Source organism: Ranitomeya variabilis, chromosome 6, assembly GCF_051348905.1.
Source record: "Ranitomeya variabilis isolate aRanVar5 chromosome 6, aRanVar5.hap1, whole genome shotgun sequence".
NCBI lineage: Eukaryota > Metazoa > Chordata > Amphibia > Anura > Dendrobatidae > Ranitomeya > Ranitomeya variabilis.
The window spans coordinates 506,876,487-506,894,232 of record NC_135237.1 but is presented as its reverse complement, the minus strand read 5'-3'; the positions used below and the strand labels follow the sequence as shown (position 1 = coordinate 506,894,232).

General features: G+C 42.6%; 1 long non-coding RNA gene across 1 annotated transcript in view; it reads left to right on the top strand.

Annotated features, from left to right (window-relative positions):
• The window catches only part of LOC143782905 (uncharacterized), a 47,854-nt gene extending 30,676 nt beyond the window's left edge, over window positions 1-17,178 (top strand). The window contains exons 2-3 of the long non-coding RNA XR_013217066.1: window positions 15,344-15,634; window positions 17,053-17,178. This is a non-coding gene — a long non-coding RNA (uncharacterized LOC143782905). The remainder of the gene's footprint in view (window positions 1-15,343; window positions 15,635-17,052) is intronic.
• Window positions 17,179-17,746: the final 568 nt, after the last annotated feature.

Below are 17,746 nucleotides of genomic sequence, written 5' to 3'. Positions count from 1 at the left end.
GAAATCACTGGTATTGAAAGGTAACTTCAAATCTAAGAGAGAGAGAAGAATTTGGGAGTATAAATTTATGACAACCTTTGACACACTCAGTGCAGGAATGAATGTGTCGCATGGATTTATGTCTTTTTACATCAATTAAGGAATTTGCACTTCAGACCATGTGGGGTCATCACAACAGAACCAACCCCAATCAGAGGACAACAAAACATTTACTCCTAATCTAGGAACTTTCCAATATTTATGGACACAACTGTTTATTACTTATCACTCTCCCATAATGACAATTCTGTGCTGTGTTGTGTATAAATATGTGATTCTTCAGAATTTGCTTTAGTCTGTGCCTGATGAAGAGGCCTGAGTAGTCTCAAAAGCTTGCAATTTGTTACCATCTTTTCAGTTAGCCATTAAAAGGTATCAACCACTGAGGACTCTCAATTCTAAATATTTATCTTCCTATTGATGCAAATTGCCTCTGCTGAAAAAAAGAGGGCTTAACTCTATAGCGCCACCTATTGGAAGTAGCGATCCTACAAGTCACAATCAACCCTTTAACGAGTCGTGCAACATGACTTAGGATAAAAGCCAAATCAGTATCTCAATTCGCAGACACGGTGTTTCGGGCTGTTGGCCCTCATCAGTGCGAAGCATGAGAACTGATTTGGCCCAGTCCAGAGCCTCTCACCTAGCCAAATCAGTTCTCATGCTTCGCACTGACGAGGGCCAACAGCTTGAAACACCGTGTCTGCGAATTGAGATACTGATTTGGCTTTTATCCTAAGTCATGTTGCACGACTCGTTAAAGGGTTGATTGTGACTTGTAGGATCGCTACTTCCAATAGGTGGCGCTATAGAGTTAAGTCCTCTTTTTTTCAGCAGAGGCAATTTGCATATTTAAATTCCCAGAGGAGCATTGCACGGCAAATAAGCCTCCTTACCTTGACAAGCCAGCTGGTATGTCACTCTCCATAAGGAGAAACGTTCTTCCTATTGAAGAATTGATCTCACCCTAGTAGTGAATTCACAGCTACACTGCTCAGTATTGTTATCTAATGCTCTCCATGCTGCTTAATTTGGGAGAGTGCAAAGTAAAGATATGGGTGCTGGATAGCCTCCCTTTCTGTGTGCGGTCTCAACCCACTAGATTGAACACAAGAAAGAAAGCCTGCAGAGGAGAAAAATACCTGCTATAAGTCATGTAATGGCCAGAAATAGTGTTATTGTTCATATACACACAGGACAGTTAAATAGGTCTGGAGAACAAGAAAGAGAGACTATATTCGTGAGATTGGACCATATCTTTTTACTTGAGCACTGGTACTCATGAGCACTTATATTGTGGAATGTTTGTATGTTTGTCTTAGACTTTTTAACATATTATTAAAAGTTAAGTTTTAGTATAGATATTTTCGGCTGGTTATGCTGTAAATTACATCTGTCAAGTGAGCAGTCTTCCCCATGATTGTGGAGCTACTGAAACAGACTAAGGGACCTTTTTAAACACTTAGGAAGCCTTTGCAGATGTTTTTTGTCAACTATTCTAATTTACTGAGATAATGACTTTTTAGTTTTCATTGGCTGTAAGCCATAATCATCAACATTAACAGAAATAAGCACTTAAAAAAGATCACTCTGTAATGACTCTATATAATATATGAGTTTAACTTTTTGTATTGAAGAACTGAAATAAATTAACTTTTTGGAGATATTCTAATTTAGTGAAAAGCACCTGTATCATGGAGGCAATTAAATAGAGTTCAGCAGTGGATGAGGGAAGCATCAGCACAGGAGCGGACAGCTATTGTAAAGACATATTGCAAAACCAGAAAACCAATGTCAACTGGCTGCAGTTTGTTATAAAAAAAATCGAACAAATTACATTTTCCTCACCCTTCCTGGATCCATACTAGGTCTCTACCTCTGCTCCCAGGGTCTGTAGTTGTCTACAGTGCTGATGTCATGTCAACAGCGCTGCAGCCAATCAAAAACTTTGCCCAATTTGCCACTGAGCTCACCGACTACCGGCCTCACTTTTGACATGACGTCAGCACTGCAGACAATAACAGACACTGGAAGCAGTGGCGGAGACTCCACGCTGGACTCTGGAAGGTAGTACAATTCACTTCCCATAGTATAATGCACCCCATAGTTCTTCATATAGTATAATGTATTCCCCATAGTCCTCACTACAGTATAATGCAGCCCACATATAGTATAATGCAGCCACCCCACAGAGTATAATGCAGCCACCCCACAGAGTATAATGCAGCCACCCCACAAAAGTATAATGCAGCCCCCTCAGAGTATAATGCAGCCCACCATGCAATATAATGTAACCCCCATAGAATATAGTGCAGCTTTCCTCATAGTATAATGCAGCCCCTCCATAGAATATATGGTAGCCCCCACAGAACATAATGCAGCCCCCTTATATAGTATAATGTAGCCCCTCCATAGAATACAATGTAGCCCCCCAAAGAATATAATGTAGCCCCCATAAAATATAATGTAGCCCCCATAGAATATAATACAGCCCACCTCCCCATAGAATATAATCTACCCCCCTATAGAATATAATACAGGCCACCTCCCCATAGAATATAATGTACCCCCCATAGACTCCCCCATAGACTATAATACCCCTCTTCCAAAAGAGAATGTTTTTACACTTTTTTCCACAAAAAAGATACCGTAGGTTTCCTATACCAACAAAGTGATTGGGATTTCTTAAATCTGACGCAAGATCTGCTTATTTTTCCTGGTATATTTGAAGCAGTTTCATATCTGTCGTGTCAATTCTTTCAGCTTTTTTCCTGCCAGCAGACAAGTTTTTTGGTGCAGAAACATCTGCTGTAAATTCCTAACGTGTGCACACAGCCTTAGGTTTCTCACTTCATGTTACCGGTTTCTCCGTTTTGTGGTGCAGCGTGGTGTAGTCCTCACTAGTTACAGTATGTCAGATAATACTACACACATTATTCAAGTGCAGAGCAAACAAAAAAACTGCATTATTGTGTTTATGCATTTGTGAAAGCAGAAATAAATGATAAGAAAAAAAAAATCACAACCAAGTGACATTATATTAGCACAGGAGATGGTGCGAATATGAGACCCTTGTAAGGTGGAGGGCCACACAGGGGCAGTGAGAAAGACACGGGCAAAGAGTGACTATGGGGCAGGACACAAGGGGGCTAAGGGAGACAGGCACAAGGGTGACACAGGGGGGCTAGGGAGCAAGGAAGACAGGCACAAGGAGACACACGGGGCTAGAAGGCAGGGGGGAAGGGCACAAGGGGACACACGGGGACTAGTGGGCAAGGGAGACTGACACAAGGGGACACACAGGGACTAGTGGGCAAGGGAGACTGACACTAGGGGACACACGGGTACAAGGGACACAAGTACAAGGGAAAGGGAGAATGACACAAGGGGACACACGGAGACTAGTGGGCATGGGAGTCTGACACAAGGGGGCACACGGGTACAAAGGACACAAGCACATGGGGACAAGGGAGACAGGAACAAGGGGACACATGGGGACTAGTGGGCAAGGGAGACTAACACAAGGGGACACACGGGGACTAGTGGGCAAGGGAGACTGACAAAAGGGACGCACGGGGACTAGGGACACAAGCACAAGGGGACAAGGGAGACAGGCACAAGGGGACTCATGAGGACTAGGAGAAGGGAGAGAAGGGCACAAGGGGATACACGAGGACTATGGGGCATGGAAGACAGGCACAAGCGGATACAAGGGGACTCTAAGGGCAGAGTAGATAGGGACGCACGGGGAGACGGGGCTGCAAAAGGACGGGGAAGATGGGGGGACTTGGGAGCAGGGAAGAAGGGGGCACAGGGGTTACGAGGACAGGGTAGATGGGGACACACGGTGATAAAGGGGACAAGAGAGATGGGGGAACAAGGGGATGCAGAGGAGACTTGAGAGCAGGGCAGATGGGTCACACGGGGACAAGGGGCAGGGACTGCATGGGGGGTCCAGGAGGACTCAGTGCATGGGAGATGGGAAGCATTGGGTGACAAGTGGAGGAAGGACAAGGCACGTATGGGGGCCCGGAGGAGCACAATGACTTGAACCTGGGGACCTACGAGGACATGGAGCACGGGAGAGCAGGGAGCAAGGGCAGAGCATGGAGAAAAGGGGGCTGGTGTCACAGGGTGTCAGGGATGCTGGGGGCCGAGGACGGCGATACACGGGCAGCAGACACACCTCACTGCCGCCAGTCCCGTACACCTCCTTGTTTATCCCCGGACCCTCCAGATGGCTGAGCCGCTGTGGCATCCCCCTCCCGGGCAGTTCAGTCCATGCCCCCCGCCAGCTCCTAAAGGAGGGACGTAGAGGTGAGAATATCCCTCTCCGGAGCTGTCTGTTCCTGGTCTCCGCTGCCGCCACATACTCCGCCAATATGGCGGCCGCTGTCAGCTGTGCTGTGCAAATGCTGCACTGCCCGGGCCCATCACACAGCGGGTGTGCAATGATGTGATGTCATCATGCACCTGCAGTGTCAGAGGCAGAGGGGAATGATGGGAGAGGGAGCGTCATTTGGCGCTCTCTCCTCCATCATTGCTTTGAACTGTACCGACGCCGGTATAGTTCAATGCAGCGGTGGCGCTGGTGGCAGTCGGGCCCCCTTGAGCCACGGGCCTCATAGCAGCTGTGTGATGTGCCGCTATTAGCAGCACGCCACTGGCTTGGGGGCCCTAGGCAGCTGCCTGGTCTGCCTGCCGCTAACACTGGCCCTGATTGCACATAAAGCACAGCTTTTCTCCTTTATACTCACCTCCTCCGGCAGCACCTTACACTCCTCTTCCACATACAATTGGAAACACTTGATCCCGAGAGAAATTGCACTAATTACAAAAAAGCGTATCATATACACATGTCTGCATTTGAAGATGTGATTTTCCTCACCAACTCTTGTCATAATCCTATAGGCATAGAAGTCCATGGCCGACACTTTTTTCCTGAAGGGTTGCCTGTTGCAGGATTTGTCTGAGGTATTTCAAAGTGATAGCCATCCTGTCCCTGCCAAAAGATAATTGGATATTGCAGTGCATCATAGGACTTGTGAGTTTCTGCCACCCGTTGCAAATCCTTGTTCCTTTTCTGAAGCACAATGTCACGGCTGTGAAACCCATTAACCACAATCAAAATGGCTACCTCATCAAATGAGGGGGCATTGAAATGCCGCTGATGCTCACCTTGTGGTGTTTTGTCACCTCTGATTACAACTTTGGCATGCATTCAAGTGCAGTCTTAAAAAGTTGAACATATGGATTGTTTAAGTGAAGGAACTGCTGCAAGTTAGTGACAATTTCAGGTGAGTATTTGGAATTAAAGAGCATCTCTGCTGAGCCTCTGCTTCTACATTTCCCATGAAGTAGAGTTGAAGAATTTGAAGTTTGTTTCCTCGTAATAGAAGCAGTGAGCCAATTGAGTGGTAAATCTATCCTTGAACTTTGAACGTGGGCATAAGTCCAGTTGAAAAAACTTCTCTTATTGCACCAAATGATGTCATTTGGAAGCAGGAGTTGTACTTCCTGATGGGGCTATGTGGAGTAGGCGTGGCTTGATACATACACACATGCATACACTCAGCTTTATATATATATATATATATATATATATATATATATATAGATACCATTGTTAGCAGATTGCATGAGATTTATGGATGTTGGAAAACTCTTTTAACAGAATGTTGAGACCCTTATTACATTTTCATGCAGTACCACCATCTATAAACAAGTTTACTTCTTTCAGTAGCCAAACACATACATGAACTGTCTGCAAGAGATCTATCTTCCACACCATACTTGGCTGCAGTAAGAGAATTTATATACATATACTCTCAGATTAATATATGTATTTATACTGAGGCACAGAGATAGACGTCCATCCATGAGCAATAGGTGAAAACTCAGATCATGCCCACAATACTTTCCAATGCCCACATTTCATGCTCACAACATTCTCTCTGAGAAGTCAATAAGACGTTTCTCTCCCACAGTTCTTATCTGCCTAGTGGCTGTTGTAAAGCAAAGATTTATAGCAAAATAGCTGCAATATACAAATAACTAAAAAAATAAAAATAAACAAACTTACAATACGCACAGAATAGAATGGAAACATATGTTTTTATATATATTTCAATAGGTAAAAGAAAAAGTGGAAGTATTTTTATGTGGTCTCAAGAGTTTTCCAAATGTACAGGTTCTGTCTTGGTCACATCTTGTCTTCTCCGCATTTATACAGTGAAGTTGCACATGAAACTTATTAGGTTGCATGAAATAAAGAGAGTGCAGCTTTCAGGCTGCCGAAATAAATTGCACACATATTGCAATTTAATATTAAAATCGTAAATCTTCTCAGCTTATCTATGGATCTTATCTGTTCTTCCTTGTCTTTTTCCCTCATTATTCTTCTCTCTTCACAAACTGCAATCTGAGATGCACAAGGTCAGGCTGACAATTATTCAAGATGCCTTCAAAATGTCATCCAGCGTCTTGCCAAAAAAAGATGGTGAGATATTTAGAGCTATTCCACCCTTGTCCTTCAGTTTCTGCAGCCCTGCAGGATTTTCTCTGATGTCCGAAAAACGGATTTAGGGTGTGATCACATTGGGGCTATGGCTTCCATTTTTTCTAAGGACCTATCAGAAAGGCGTCCAAAAGAATACACTCAGAACCCATCTGAATGCGGGCCGATTTTCACGGACTGTAAGACAGAAGAAGGTGGGGGAATTTTTTATTTTCACTTGCAAGAAAACTGATGACACTTGGACCAAACATGGACCAAACACTGATGAAACTCAGATGAAAATCACTGATGAAACTTTGTCTGTTCTTCTCGTATGTGAAAAAACTAACGTGTGAACGAAGCCTTAAATAAGATTCATTGTAGTTCAAAGGAGGTTTACAACGTATTTGATGGCAGAAATAGCACTACATGCTGCACTATTCTTGCCCAAATCTTGACAGAACTCCCAATTGTGATCATAACCATAAAGATACATTTTTGGATTTGCTTCCTCAAGAATTTTTCACATTGACTACTCTATAAATACATGAATTATTCAGTTATGGTTTTGTTGGCTGATTACCATTAAAAATGACAATGATCATATGCAGAGAACTATTTTCACAATATTTGATAACTTTTAAGGCCAACATAACAGATGTATTTATACTCATTATGATCACACCAAATTCTGGAATCTGCCAATTATTCATTTATGGCTTGTTGAGTCATAGTAATGTTTTATGTCTTAATAAAAGTCTATTAGAAAGTAAAAAATGTTTTACCAAATGGGATAAGACAAGTCCTGTTTTATTTACTATACTTACATAGCGCCTACATATTCCACAGCGCTTTACAGACATCATCATTGCCCCCACTGGGACTCACAATCTACATTCCCTATCAGTATGTCATTTAACTGTAGGAGGAAACTGGAGAACCCGGAGGAAACCCACACAAACACAGGGAGAACATACAAACTCCTTGCAGATGTACTTGGTAGCATTTGAGCCCAGGACCCCAGTACTGCAAAGAGACCCTGCTGTCCTGTCAAATGCAGTCACCCCTTCCCACAAAAAAAGCATTCACTTCTTGTGAAGGCATCCTTATTCCTTATGTGTGGAGGTGACTCAGGAGCTGAGTCCTGTCCACATGTGGCAGATTCCAGCTATATTATATAGATGGTATCTGCCCGCATCCCCAAGCCAGTTGTGGAACTGACAGCTGGCAAGGAGAACCTGAAAAACGCCAGCTTCCTGCACTGAATTGTACTTGTTTCTTTCAGGCAAGAGTACATTTTATGCCCTGACTGCTGGCACTTTCACGGTCAGGATGACGGTGGCAGGGTGGTCAGGTGACCTGATCACGCTGCTGAAGTCACTCCAGTAAAATACAGGAGGACAGTCTGCGATAAGGTAAGTGCTCAAATTGAGCGAAAGATACAGAGAAGTTTTATTGAGTGAGGAAATAGAGACAGTATAGGGGAGAAAAAGTTGAGGTGACAGTATGAGGGGCAGAGAGAGGACACTTTGGGTGAAAAAACTGTCAGGGGACAGTATTGGAGAGAAAGGTGTGAGGGTACAGTATGGGGCAAAAAGGAGACAGTACTGGTGTGGCACCCCAGGGTCCTGGTCGTCGCAGTAGTGTCGCTTTCCTCCCGGGGAGAGTGGTGCTACGTTTGGAGGCAAGGAAGGATAACTGCATCCAGGTATCACAAACATGCAGTACTTCACACTCCAGTCCACCAGGGGGAGCTCCTGATCCTATTTATTAGGTGACTCCCCATATATATATATAACTAGTAGCCTGTAGGGAAAGTTAGAAAGTTCCAGACAGTCGTCTGAGGAGGACAGAGGGTCCACAGAGCTGTGCATGCCCACAGAGCTGCAGCTCCCAGAAAGATAAATTTTGAAGGCCGAATTGTTTGCAGTGAGCGTGCAGGAGAAGGAGCACAGGAGAGGATATCAGAAGGGGACCAGCCCCGAGCAGGCTGCCTCCTTCTGAGGCGCAGAGACCGGTAGCCGGAACACCGAGGTTGTAAGGAGGAAAGGCTTTTATTCTCCACCTGGACAAGGGGACTCTGGACTTGCCTCTAAACCGGCTGGACTCTGCCTGTCCTGTGGTCTGGTGCTCAGGACTGTGGATGCTGAAGTCTTTAGTAAAGGTAAAGAGACTGCAACCTTGTGTCCTCGTTCTTCTCTGCACCATCTACATACTGGGAAGCCCTGGGGATACACTTCACCTGTGGGAAGGTATACCATCTAGCTGCCATAACATCACCCCAGCGGACCCCTTAAAGCAGCGTCGGTCACCCTGACCGAATACCACAGGTGGCGTCACAAACATAAACTTTATCCCTTTAAAGATCTTTCCCCTTTTACATGGGTGCCCAGGGCAACGGACCGGGTCGCAGCCACCGTGACATCCCCCTGTGAACACCGGATCCGGTACCGAGTACCCCACTGCCCAGACGGGTGGATCCACTGGGAACTGGGGAAAATAATGTGCAAGGGGACAGAATAGGTGGGTTGTTTCATAGCCAAAGGCATTGGATACTTGACCAGAATCGATGGTGGTCTCAATGCTGAGCTACACGTGAGTATCCTACAAGACGATTTACTTTTTACGCTCAGGTACTATGGATATGAAAAGGAAGACATAGTGTTCAAGCAGGTCAATAACCCAAAGCATACGTATAGATTGGAGAAAAAATGTTTCCATGGCAATGAAGTAGAGGTGTTGGATCGTTCCTCACAGTCCCCAGAACTCAATCCAATCGAACACTTGTGGGTAGAGTTAAAGAAAAAACTGTTCAAATTCAGAAGTGACTAGAAAACTATGCAACAACTTTGTAGAAGAGACCTGGGATCAGATTTTGTTTAAGACATGTTTGAATCTGATCGAGAACATGTACAGAAGGATTCAGGCAATGTTAAAAGCCAAAGGTGGATTAACAAAATAAAAATATAGATTTTTAGGAGCAAAACAGTAACAGTGCAGTGACATGACAAGAATCTGCACAACTAATAATATGCTAAATTGTTGCAAGTCAAATTTATGTATGAGATGGCCAAGATGATAGTTTATAAAATGATGGCAGTATCACGTTCAAAGCAGTAGAGGATGGTGATATATGGACCCTGAAAGTAAAAAGTTCAAAACATTGTTACCCTTTTTCTCGCCACTAGAAATATTATTTTATATTAATATTAATTCAATCACTTAATATTGAGCAGAATTAAGTATGCTGACATCGCTCTTTATACTGTACTAGCTGTACTACCCGGCTTCGCCCGGGTTAATGACTGCTGTTAGCAAAATAGAATGTGTTAACAAAAATTTATTCTGCACACAAAAACCACAAAACAAATAGATAGAAATGTAATTATTAAAAGGCAAAAACTAAGCTAATAGAAGAATTTCACAACATATATTAGCTTTGTTATACTGAGAATGTCTTTGTTGCCTATATTAACCAATCAGAGCTCAGGTTAATTAACTGTAGCAAAATAGAAGCTGAGCTGTGATTGGTTGCTATTGGCAGCCTGATAAATCCCCAGCCAACAGGAAGCCCTCCTCCCTGGCAGTATATATTAGCTCACACATACACATAATAGACAGGTCATGTGACTGACAGCTGCCGGATTCCTATATGGTACATTTGTTGCTCTTGTAGTTTGTCAGCTTATTAATCAGATTTTTATTTTTGAAGGACAATACCAGACTTGTGTGTGTTTTAGGGCGAGTTTCATGTGTCAAGTTGTGTGTGTTGAGTTGCGTGTGGCGACATGCATGTAGCGACTTTTGTGAGATGAGTTTTGTGTGGTGACATGCGTGTAGCAACATTTTGTGTGTCGAGTTGCATGTGACAGGTTAGTGTAGCAAGTTGTGTGCAGCAAGATTTGTGCATGGCGAGTTTTGCGCGTGGCGAGTTTTATGTGTGGTGCGTTTTGAGTATGTGCAAGTTTTGTGTGAGGCAACTTTTGCATGTGGTGCAACTTTTGTACATGTGGCAATTTTTCTGTGTGTGCAAGTTTTGCATGAGGTGAGTTTTCCATGAGGTGAGTTTTCCATGAGGTGAGTTTTGCACGTGTGGCGAGTTTTGCGTGAGCCTAGTTTTGCATATGGCGAGTTTTGCATGTAGCGAGTTTTGCGCGTTGCGAGTTTTGAGTGGTGACTTTTGTGTTTCGACTTTTATGTGGCGAGGTTGGTGTGTGTGTGGTGAAATGTGTGCTGAGGGTCGTATATGTGTTCAAGCACGTGGTAGTGTGTGGCGCATTTTGTGTTTGTGTTCATATCCCCATGTGTGGTGAGTATCCCATGTCGGGGCCCCACCTTAGCAACTGTACTGTATATACTCTTTGGTGCCATCGCTCTCATTCTTTAAGTCCCCCTTGTACACATCTGGCAGCTGTCAATTTGCCTCCAACACTTTTCCTTTCACTTTTTCCCCATTATGTAGATAGGGGCAAAATTGTTTGGTGAATTGGAACGTGCGGGGTTAAAATTTCACCTCACAACATAGCCTATGACGCTCTCGGGGTCCAGACGTGTGACTGTGCAAAATTTTGTGGCTGTAGCTGCGACGGTTCAGATGCCAATCCCGGACATACACACATACATACATACACACATTCAGCTTTATATATTAGACATACCTGTATGTAATCTCCTGTATATAGTATATACCTGTGTGTCATCTCACCTATATATAGTATATATCTGTGTGTCATCTCCTCCTGTATATAGTATATACCTGTATGTCATCTCCTCCTATACATAGCATATACCTGTATGTCATCTCCTCCTGTATATACTATATACGTGTAGGTAATCTGCTCCTGTATATAGTATATACCTGTGTCATCTCCTCCTGTATGTAGTATGTACCTGTATGTCATCTCCTCCTCTATATAGTATATACCTGTGTGTCATCTCTCCTGTATATAGTATATATCTGTGTGTCATCTCCTCCTGTATATAGTATATACCTGTGTGTCATCTCCCCTGTAAATAGTATATACCTGTGCCATCTCCTCCTGTATATAGTATATAGCTGTATGTCATCTCCTCCTGTATTAGCCCTCGTTCGCACATTATTTGGTCAGTATTTTTACCTCAGTATTTGTAAGCTAAAATGGCAGCCTGATAAATCCCCAGCCAACAGTAAGCCCTCCCCCCTGGCAGTATATATTAGCTCACACATACACATAATAGACAGGTCATGTGACTGACAGCTGCCGGATTCCTATATGGTACATTTGTTGCTCTTGTAGTTTGTCTGCTTATTAATCAGATTTTTATTTTTGAAGGATAATACCAGACTTGTGTGTGTTTTAGGGCGAGTTTCGTGTGTCAAGTTGTGTGTGTTGAGTTGCGTGTGGCGACATGCATGTAGGGACTTTTGTGAGATGAGTTTTGTGTGGCGACATGCGTGTAGCAACTTTTTGTGTGTCAAGTTGCATGTGACAGGTTAGTGTAGCAAGTTGTGTGCAGCAAGTTTTGCGCATGGCGAGTTTTGCGCGTGGCGAGTTTTATGTGTGGTGCCTTTTGAGTATGTGCAAGTTTTGTGTGAGGCAACTTTTGCATGTGTTGCAACTTTTGTGCATGTGGCAATTTTTCTGCGTGTGGCAATTTTTCTGCGTGTGCAAGTTTTGCGTGTGGCGAGTTTTCCATGAGGTGAGTTTTGCACGTGTGGCGAGTTTTGCATGTGGAGAGTTTTGCGCGTGGCGAGTTTTGAGCGGCGACTTTTGTGTTTCTACTTTTATGTGGCGAGGTTGGTGTATGTGAGGGGAAATTTTGTGTGTGTGTTCATATCCCCGTGGTGGTGTGGTGATTATCCCATGTTGGGGCCCCACCTTAGCAACTGTACAGTATATACTCTTTGGCGCCATCGCTGTCATTCTTTAAGTCCCCCTTGTTCACATCTGGCAGCTGTTAATTTGCCTCCAACACTTTTGCTTTCATTTTTTCCCCATTATGTAGATAGGGGCAAAATTGTTTGGTGACTTGGAAAGCGCGGGGTTAAAATTTCACCTCACAACATAGCCTATGACGCTCTCGGGGTCCAGACGTGTGACTGTGCAAAATTTTGTGGCTGTAGCTGCGACGGTTCAGATGCCAATCCCGGACATACATACATACATACATACACACACACATACACACATTCAGCTTTATATATTAGATAAGCCCATAGACACAACATGAGCCCTCACATAGCCTTCCTTGATACAGTATGAGCCCTCACATAACCCCCTATATACAGTATGAGCCCTCACATAACCCCTATTTACAGTATGAGCTCCACATAGCTCCATATATGCACTATTTGCCCTCACGTAGCCCCATCTATATACAGTATGAGCCCTCACATAGCTCCCTATATATAAGATGAATACCCATATAGCTCTCTATATACAGGATGAGCACCCCCTATATTCAGTCTGAGCTCCAACATAGCCTCCTGTATACAGTATGAGCCTACACATAGCCTCTCTATATATAGGGTGAGCCCTCTTATAGCCTCTATATAGCCCCCATATAGTCTACTTGAAACATGTTTTAAATGTCATGAACAATGTCCAATGACTTAATCACTATACCTGGATAACGTGATATAAACTTCAATACCACATAACTTAGCCTTGCTTGCTTTAACTAATCAAATGGCTAAATATACTAACAGTAATTATTCTGAAGATATACAGGCATACTGTACATTATAAATGTCACACATTTTATCTTGACTAACATTTATTTTTCCTTTTTGGATAAATTATTTTTACAGTGCCAGGGTTGTTCCACGGGCACAAAATTCTCTCCCTTGCCTGCCAAAATTTTTATGAACTGGTGGGAGGAAAAATACGGTATATATATTCTACCAACAACCCATATGTGTCTGATTTTTTTTGGTATATGGACGCTTCATAGACGATATCCTAATCATATGGCATGGCTGTGGGGCGTCCATTCCCTACTTTATGCCACCAGTTGTCACCCTAGACATGTCATACAAAATTTGCCTGTGAGAGTATATATCAGAGGTAGGAGATGCTGCTCCACCGAAAAACAGTATGCATGTTTTCTGAAGAGAGGATATTCTACACATACATTAACCAGAGCCAAACAAATAGCTGACTCAAAAACATGTCACAATAAAATAAACAATTTCATAATTACAATCAAAATTATTATTATTTATATTATTATTATTATTATTTATTATTATAGCGCCATTTATTCCATGGCGCTTTACATGTGAGGAGGGGTATACATAATAAAAACAAGTACAATAATCTTGAACAATACAAGTCGCAACTGGTACAGGAGGAGAGAGGACCCTGCCCGCGAGGGCTCACAACCTACAAAATAAAAGCTATATGTTTATCAACTCAATACAGTAACAACTATTATCAGATTACCAAGATTATTAAAAAGATACACCCATACTGTATACGGATCACTCTCTAAAAAATATTTTAGAAAAAGGATATATCCCCAAACAAGGAACTACAGTAGGCAATATAATTTCACCAAGTGACCATATGAATAAAAATAAATATAAAAACAAAATAAATGATGAAAATGATATCTCTTCTGATTATTCACTTATGGTTCAAATAAGCGTGGCAAAAAAATCATGTGGTTTATGCCCTTATATATAAAATACAAAAATATGTACCTCTACTTCTGATAATAATATATATTATTATTATTTCTTTATATAGCACCATTAATTCCATGGTGCTGTACATGAGAAGGGGTTACATACAAAGATTATAGATATCGTTTACAGTAAACAAATTTACAATGACAGACTGGTACAGAGGGGAGAGGACCCTGTCCTTGCAGACTTACTTTCTATGGGATAATGGGGAAGAGACAGAAGGTCGGGGGTGCAGCAGCTCTGGTGGTGGTGAGGCGGCAGCTCTGGTGGTGGTGAGGCGGCAGCTCGGGTGGTGGTGAGGCGGCAGCTCTGGTGGTGGTGAGGCGGCGGCTCTGGTGGTGGTGAGGCGGCAGCTTGGGTGGTGCTGAGGCGGCAGCTTGGGTGGTGGTGAGGCGGCAGCTCTGGTGGTGGTGAGGCGGCGGCTCTGGTGGTGGTGAGGTGGCAGCTCGGGTGGTGCTGAGGGGGCAGCTCGGGTGGTGGTGAGGCGGCAGCTCTGGTGGTGGTGAGGCGGCGGCTCTGGTGGTGGTGAGGCGGCAGCTCGGGTGGTGCTGAGGCGGCAGCTTGGGTGGTGGTGAGGCGGCAGCTCTGGTGGTGGTGAGGCGGCAGCTCTGGTGGGGGTGAGGCGGCGGCTCTGGTGGTGGTGAGGCGGCAACTCTGGTGGTGGTGAGGCAGCAGAATGGTTATTGCAGGCTGTATATATAGCATCAATTCTTTTATAAATTGTGATACAACACATACTATATAGGTCATTACTTGCGAAACATGCAAGTTGCAATATGTGGGCTGTGTCACCCACTAAGGAAGCGAATATCAGAACATATTTACGAGTTGCAGGATAAAATCACTAAAAGTCTATCGGGTGCATGCCAACATTTTCTGCACACTCACAATAACAATGTCAGCACCTTAAAGGTTAACACCATAGGAAAAATATCCCAGCCAAAACAATGCGGAGATAGGTTGCACATTTTTGAAATATAAAGAAGGAACATAGATCTTTAATTTGGACACTCGGTTGCCGAAGGTGATGAATATTAGATCTGTCCTCGTGTATATATACATTAAATTATTATTTTAATGATTTCACTCATTCTCCAGCTTTGACCTCACGAACGTTATTTCCTCTTACCTTATTATAGAATGAAACAAGAAAAGAAAGAGGGGCTCTGCCATGTGTGAGCCCGCTCAGACTAACACAGTGGAGCCAAATGATGGACAGGCTCACCTGGACGAGTTATGCAACCACAGGCAAAACTCTGGTAAAGGCAGAATGCAACACTCATTGTCAATGTCAGCCGGGATAAAGAAACGAAAAGGAAGAAAGGAAAAAAATGATGATCTGAAGGCGCTGTGTCACCCGATATAGTATAAAAGTATTTTTTTTATGAATAAAACAACGCGTTTCTAGAGCAGCCTCAGCTCTTCATCAGGTATAAATAAAAATAAAAGCATACATACAGAGTGAATGGCATTCTTATAAGCACATGGACCAGGTGTAGGTATTTAGATTCATTAATTATTTAACCCTTACCATGTAGTCACAAATTAGTATATATATATATATATATATATATATATATATATATATATATATATATATACTGTATATATATATACCTCAAAATATTAAAGGGAACCTGTCACCAGAAATAACACTATTAATCTGCAGATATGGGGTTAGTCTATCAGCATTATGATGCGGTCTGGTGCCTGTACGCAGAGGAAAGAAAATGATCTTCATTCTTCCCGCCAGCATTCGGTATTCAGTCATAGGGGCGGCGCTGGTTCAGTCTGAGAATACAGAGCGTCCGCTGTAACCGCCCCTGGCCGCGACTGACAGCCAGCCGCAATGTGGAGCCAGTGTCAGTCATGGTCGGGGTCACGGTTACAGTGGCCCCTCTGTATACTCAGAGCGTGAGTGAACCGGCGCTGCCCCTATGACTGAATACCACATGCTGGCGGGGAGAATAAAGATTATTTTCTCCCTGCTGCATTCAGTTGCGTGCAGGCGCTGAACAGCATCATAACGCTGATAACCTGCAGATTTACCACATATCTGCAGAATAACAGCGTTATTGCTGGTGACAGGTTCCATTTAACAGAGCGATTAGCAATAACAAACAGATATCAGTGTATCCCTATTCAGCCTGTATAGTCTATACATTCATTCAATCCTTCAGGAACTAATGTGGACAACTTGAAAATACAGAAACTTTCCCTATTCACCAATTTCTATGTTCTAGATTGGCGGGGGGGGGGGGGGGGGGGGTGTTATCATGCCCATGAAAGAAATGCTTCACCAAACTACAATTTATAATTCATATTAGACCTGTGTTTATTCATCCTAAGATGTATTGGCATAGTGGTCTGTCCCGCATATTGCAATTTACATTGACACTGAAATACATACATGACATAAGAACTATTACAATTTAAAAACTTTTTGCCAAAAAACTTTCCCCTGTAGCAACTAATATAAATTGCTTTTTACCTGAATGTATCCATATACAGCTCTTACATTTCTGATGATCACATTTATAGGTTCCACTAGTTTCCAGAATAGTACCTCATGTATATAACCCCATGCTCCATGATTGTTTTTCTTGTTAATTTGGCATGGCGCTATTGTGGTCTTCAAATTTTTAATATACCTATTTACTACAACAGGATCCTCAGGCAATTGTTTTTTTATAAAATGTGATCTCCACCTACAATAAACCAATACTTCTTCAGAATTTCTTTCACTTTTTTATATGATTTATTAAAAGTTGTTACAAAACTAAATTGGCTGTCTTCTTAGATCTTGAAGCACTCTTAGCTAAACAATTTTTTTCATTCAACCTTCTAGTTTTTTCAAAGACATCTTTGGGGTATCCCTTTTCCAAATATCTGTTCCTCAGAATCCTGGATTCATTATAAAAGTCAACTTCAGAAGTACAATTGTTTTAAATCCACCAGAACTGGCCATAAGGTATGTTTTTCTCCCAACAAGGTATATGTCCACTTGAAAAATAAAGATAGCTGTTGACATCTACTTGTTTAAAATGGGTTCAACCCCCTCATTATTTAGAGAAATAACCAAATCCAGGAATAGAGGTAGTGAAAAAAGTTTATGTAAATTTCGAACCTCATTTATTATTGTTTAGCTCTTGAACAAAGATGTTTGCCTCTTCCAAGGTACCGGTCCAAATGAAAAACAAATCATCTATGAACTGTTTGTAAAATAAAGTGTGACCCATCGACAGGACTGACTCGAACAAGCCCATAAACAGGTTTACATAACTTGAAGACACAAAAGAGCATAGTAAAACCAAAAACACTCAGTTTCAAAAAATCACAGTAATCCGCAAGTGCTAGTAAAAAGATGTAAGGCACAGGGTATTTGGTTGATATGTTTTTTGCAAAAAATGTATACTAAGCTGCTCCACCAAACGTCAAGGTATTCCCATATCAGAGCAGTCCTAACTGATGTATGCAATCCCTATCTGATGTATTTAAAACCTGATCATCTGTATACTACCTGTGTGAACAGGGTTCAGAAG